This window comes from Macrobrachium rosenbergii, chromosome 9, assembly GCF_040412425.1.
Source record: "Macrobrachium rosenbergii isolate ZJJX-2024 chromosome 9, ASM4041242v1, whole genome shotgun sequence".
Taxonomy (NCBI): Eukaryota; Metazoa; Arthropoda; class Malacostraca; order Decapoda; family Palaemonidae; genus Macrobrachium; species Macrobrachium rosenbergii.
The window spans coordinates 48,064,745-48,071,052 of NC_089749.1; the positions used below are offsets into that span (position 1 = coordinate 48,064,745).

Consider the following 6,308-nt stretch of genomic DNA (forward strand, 5'->3'; position numbering starts at 1 on the left):
CGCTCCCGAATTTTAGTGGGGGTGTCTCTGTGAAAAAATGTATCTTTTGTCACAGATCCCATTTGAAAGAAGAATGGTTTACAAATGATAGTAGATAAGAACATAAAACTGGACAAAAGGACTCGGTACATGTGGTTTTGGAGCCTTCTGCATTCAAATGTGCGAACTTAATATTTGTGCGAAGTTATGAAAGTTAATGATCGTTGTCCCCCCAAAAGTCAAGAATTTAAGGACGGCATATGGGTCAGAAAATCATTACTCTGCAGTTCTGGCTTTCAAGTCAGCAACCTTGCAAACTATAGTGCATGACCACAGTTTTTTTGCAAAAAATGGCATATGTGGACCAATTTACAGCTGGTAGGGTGCAGCCGTTTAGAACATAAACTTACACACACTCTCTTCTCCAAGTATAATATCATTATCATTAATAGAGAAAAACGACAATTCTGAATAACTGTCTGCAATATATTTGTATAGCATAACAGAATTCCTTAGTTTTGAGAAGCTTCTTTGCTAGAAAATGCTTGCTCTCTGTAAGCTAGTATCATTACCTTCATACCCATACGTGCAGATATTAGGTGGGTGTAAGGGTAATGAAAATACGAAAACTGGTTAAAAAAACAGCATTAAACCATCAATCATACGTACTGTCGATGACATAAAATCTGTCTCTCGATTTCTCTTGATCCAACTCTCCAGCTGTCTCTCTCAGACAGGTAAGCGACAGAGAGGAAAATACACAAGAAAGTTACTAAACGGCTGGGAAAAAAAGAAGGGAAAAAGGGGAAGAAACAGTAGAAGGAGGAGAGGAAGCAAAGGGGGAAGATGCTTCCAGATGAGTTGCTCTTCTATCGAGCTCCGCGCCCTTTCTCACGCCTTGAAGACACATCAAAGGCTCGAGGGCGTCCTCTGCTCCCCTCATGCAACCTAAACCCCTCCTTCATCCTTCTCTCTCCATCAGTTCCGGCATCAGCCCTGTACTTCCGTCTTTCTGTTCATCTCTCTCCAATCTTTCTATTTTTCCTTCTCTCTCCTTTCTCAACATCGTAGTTTCTCCCTCTGCTTTATTTCTAGTCTGTCCTTCAGTATCTCATTCCCTGTTTTTATTATTTTCACCCCTTCTTCATGTTCCTTCAGTTCAACACATACTTCTATTTCAGCTTTCAGTTCCTCGTTGGACAGGTCGGTATAGTTCTCGACTAGCACACTGCTGGGCCCGCGTTCGAATCTCCGGCCGGCCAATGAAGAATTAGAGAAATTTATTTCTGGTGATAGAAATTAATTTCTCGGTATAATGTGGTTCGGATTCCACAATAAGCTGTAGGTCCCGTTGCTAGGTAACCAATTGGTTCTTAGCCAAGTAAAATAAGTCTAATCCTTCGGGCCAGCCCTAGGAGAGCTGTTAATCAGCTCAGTGGTCTGGTTAAACTAAGATATACTTAACTTTTTATTTCAGCTTTTTCTTCCCTTCTCTATCTCCCAACATTCCAGATTTCAACTTCAGCGGTTCTTCCTTTTCCTTAAACACCTTCGCTCCGCAGCATTCTTCATCTTCACCAATCCCCTCCCTCTCTTCTTCTTCACCCAACTTTCCCCCACCCCCACCCCGACCTCCCCCTCCTCTGTAAATAGCTCATCAAGCCAAGGTCCTTCGAGGAGCATCTTGAAGACGCTGAGAAGACAATTATGAAAATGAACATTTATTCAAATGAAAAGGTTAGAGAGCGGGACGTTTTGAGGAACTGAACCTAACTTTTTATAATTTATGCATTTCTAATTGCTTAATCAAACGTAGTCTTTTGTGAAATATTTTTATGTAATGGGAGGGTTATACTTGACCTTTTTAAGCTTTCAGTATTACGTATCATTTTGAACGATAATAAACATTATCATTATTGGTCAAACATCTCTCCAAAATTCAGTTGGTCTGGATTAGGCCGGCCTTATGTCAAAGGCAAGGTGTTATAAGGAATAAGAGGTCTGATGTGGACCTCTAGACTCAGACAAGAAGGCGAAAGCTCTCCTAAAAAAAAAAGCGCTTCTAAGTACAGGTTTATTCTTTAATATGAATAAATCGGTTCTCAGAATTTTATGCATCGTTTATTTCATCGCCGAATCTAACGACCCGAGCAGCCCGACAAATTATTCTTTTTTTATTTTTTTATTTTAGCGTTTTATTTAAATCAGCAGCGCCTCATTTTGTCCCTGTCGCATCAAAGATGGGCGTTTCAAACACCATTTCAAAAGCAGCACCCTTTTTTCGTATCAAATATCAAAATCCCACGCGCCAGATTTGATGTGCAGTGCGATGAATTTTGAATCATGTACTTATTAGCATATTTTAGTTGACACCGTGTGTAGTACTTTTGCTGCTGCTACTACTGCTGCTGCCACTACAGCTACTACTGTTGCTACTACCAGGAAAGCATACTGCCTCTGTTCACCTGCAAAGAAGAGAACAACAACAAATTAAAACTATTATTACGCTTACTTGTATCAAAATTACTCTGAAATATTTACATCACGAATATACTTACATTTGGTTTTATTTACCATAATATAAGCCATTGTCACTGCGTTTCTCCCTAACCTAAGTGACTGTGAAACATTTTTTTCACCGTAGTATTTGTATTTTGAAAATAAAAGCAATGAGCCTTTTGGACATCCAGAGGGCACCATTGCGAATGCTGGTGACAGCTGTCATACATAAAAATATTAGCATTCAGACCGTGCTAATGTTCATAACCATTTTTTTTTTAGGTAGATTATTCTCGTATGTTTTCATAAAATAATCAGATGCTGAATTTTACCTTTCGCGTCCCGGAGTGCTGTCGGTACTACGGGAGTTGTCCTTTGATCTGGGTGGTGAACAATGGTAGCCCCCTCCGGCATTATTTTGCCGTTAGAATTACCCCTTAAAAAAATCCCACTTTTGAGGACCTTTGTTTCAAAGCTGTAATCCATTTCACGGTTTATGAATAGCCTGGGCGCTGTTTCCCATCACAAATTCAAAAATAATACCGTGATTTAACACGGGTACCGAGCGTAGCTGATAAGTTAAACGACCGGATTGCCAAGTTAAAGGTAGACGGTTGTAGAAATAATGGGTTAGTTCAGGTTTTCAGCTTCAGACGAACACGAAATTGGTGACAAATGCGAGGGGGTATTAGAGCGAGAGAAACTTTTTATCAGGGCCTTAGTTCTGTGTGCTTGTTCGTAGCGCCGCGCTTGGCAATTCGTCCTAGACACAAAGCTGTCAGCGGACGCCTTGTGAAATCGTAGTGTCGCGTATTCCATTAGATTGCGGTTACAGCGAATATATTTATCCCGGTGATCTTTGTGGCGAAGGCTTGGTGGAACTGAGAGAAGGACTGAAGGAGAGAAACAAAGGACAGGACCGTGTGAACGAAGGAAGCTTCTTGAAGGATGGAATCTACCACCACTGAAGGGAAAAAGTGCTGCTTCCATTAAACGTGATGTTGACGAAGCCACCATGGTGAGTTGACATCCCATTACTATTTCAGATTCAATATTATTCACTGAATTTTTTTGTCATTCCGATTTTATTGCGGTTAAAAGAGCTACTGGTTTAGGGTAGATATTTTATCATTTTTATTTTACAACTTTTGTATTACTGAATTCGAAGATCTTCACAATATGAATGTAGTTTTTGCACTGTACGTAACTGGGAGAATTTTAGTGTTTATGCCGTAAACATCTTTGTATTCGTTGTCTTTTCCCCCTCAAATATTTAAGGTGTTTTTTTTTATTTACTTTCATTTATGTGTGTACATATGATTACAGTCTAACAGGTCATTATACCTGCCTAGTGAATAATAAAGTAGATTTGGTAGGGCTGACATACTTTTTGTGAATATTTTTGGTAAGGCTAACGTACTCTGTGAATTTCATGCTCAGGAGTCATTCAGTATTAGTGGGCCCAGCTCATGCGCGCGATCGCGCTCTGTGAGAACGGTCTCACTCATTAGTAGGACAGGGAAGAAAATAATTTTTGTATGTGTATGTATATACGTAAATTATATATATAATTTATATATACAAATAATTATAATATAAATTATAAAAATATATAATTTATATTATATAATTTTTAATATATATATATATATATATATATATATTATATATATATATATATATATATATATATATATATATATATATATATATATATATATATATATATATATACATATATAATGAAATTCTATCACATAAACGTTTGACCTATTTTACAATAAATATTAAGCAAAAAATACCGTTTACTAGCAAATTGGCTATATGCCTTGAGAGTAGTTACACCCAAGGGGAATTATAATTGATAGGTGAAAAGGTTGGGATTCGAATCGTGGCTTGATTTAAGAACAACGATAGACAGTAACTTGGACTAAACGGGTGTCAAGAGAAATATAACCTGATATCGACCCTGCAGCACAAATGCGTGTCGAATTCGGCTTCTGTACTTAGAATCGATATCAACGCATCTACCATTATAGCTGCTTGGTTAGTTTGTAAATTTTGGCAAAGAAGTCGATATAAACTTGAATCTCTCTTGATAGTCGGGTGGTCAAAGTTACTGTCTATCGTTGTTTCCAAACCAGGTCATGGTTCGAATCCTGTTCGGTGCAGAAGCTTTAGGAATTATATGATTACCCTTGGACGTAAGTTGTTCTTAAGGTATAGTGAATTCGAAATTAAACGACATTTGTGATCTCTCTCTCTCTCTCTCTCTCTCTCTCTCTCTCTCTCTCTCTCTCTCTCTCTCTCTCTCTCTCTCTCTATATATATATATATATATATATATATATATATATATATATATATATATATATATATATATATATATATATATATATTTAATATATATTATATATATATATATATATATATATATATATATATATATATATATATATATATATATAAATAGAGATATCACAAATATCGTTTAATATCGAATTCATAACCTAAGAATGTAGCCTATATGTAATACACATGTATATATACATATTACATATATATAAACACATGTATATATATATTACATATATATATATATATATATATATATATATATAGATAGAGAGAGAGAGAGAGAGAGAGAGAGAGAGAGAGAGAGAGAGAGAGAGAGATAATATTACTTTCCCAAGATACACGTGATGGTTCATTAATGCACACACACACATTATATATGTAATATATATAATCTCTCGCTATATATACATATGCATAATATATACATATACATATATATATTATACATATACATATACACATAAATACACAAATATACACGTGTGTTCAAGAACCACCACGTGTACCTTGGGGGGAGTAATGTTACTTTTTTGGGTCTACGGGCGGTGACTATAAGCGGGACAGTCATTCAGTCGTGCAGTAGTTAAAAACGCTTCGTGACAGTAATCCCGAAACAATTAATGCTTAATGGAGGTATCGTAACACGCTCAGACGTATATAGCAAATGCACAGTCTTTAGTTATAAAGTGCTTTCTAAGAGTGCTTTGGTTACTGGTTTCTTTACCATATTTGCCGGTACGTTGTGTGGTTCTTAAAATGTGGAACCCCACGTTGTTACAATATTATTGATTAAGGAAAAATTATATATATATATATATATATATATATATATATATATATATATATATATATATATATATATATATATATATATATATATATATATATATATATATATATATATATATATATATATATATATATATATATACAGTATATATATAGACTTTCATGTATGCACTCTTCTGTGCTGTTAGCTTAAGAAATGAGAGCTTTACATTTTTATTAAACAAATCTGTATACAGACAAAAGTATGAAGGATTTTTAGTATAGGCGTCATTCTTGACTGCAAATTCACATTTCAAAAACATATCCAATCCGTTGCTTCGTCAGCTGGAAAAAAAATGGCTGTATTGAGTCTTGCAAGATTTTTGGTAACTCTGTCCGGAGGAAAAGTTTTTATCAATTTTTTCTGGTGCATTTTGAATAATGTTCTACGATTTGGTCTTCAGCAGCTGCCTGTACAGTAATGCAATTAATTCTAGGCCTTGCCATTCCTTTCGTGAGGTTCAGTAGCCCACTTAGTTCTCCGGAATTTTGGTTCCATCTCTGACCAACGACGGCAAGATCTTCCTTGTGGTGTTTCTGAATGGTTGGAACTTCAGAAATTCATAGTTGGTGTAATACATTTTGTTTGAGCAAGTTTACGACCCTCATTTTCTAGTCAAATTGTTTTATCCCAATTGTTTTCG

At 35.7% G+C, this 6,308-nt stretch overlaps 1 protein-coding gene across 1 annotated transcript in view; it reads left to right on the top strand.

The window, feature by feature from the left end:
• The first annotated feature begins 3,168 nt into the window (after positions 1 to 3,168).
• LOC136841761 (zinc finger protein 665-like) overlaps positions 3,169 to 6,308 on the top strand; it is a 248,156-nt gene continuing 245,016 nt past the window's right edge. Inside the window, exon 1 of the mRNA XM_067109030.1 lies at positions 3,169 to 3,496. The gene's annotated coding sequence lies outside the window, so the exon portion shown is untranslated. The remainder of the gene's footprint in view (positions 3,497 to 6,308) is intronic.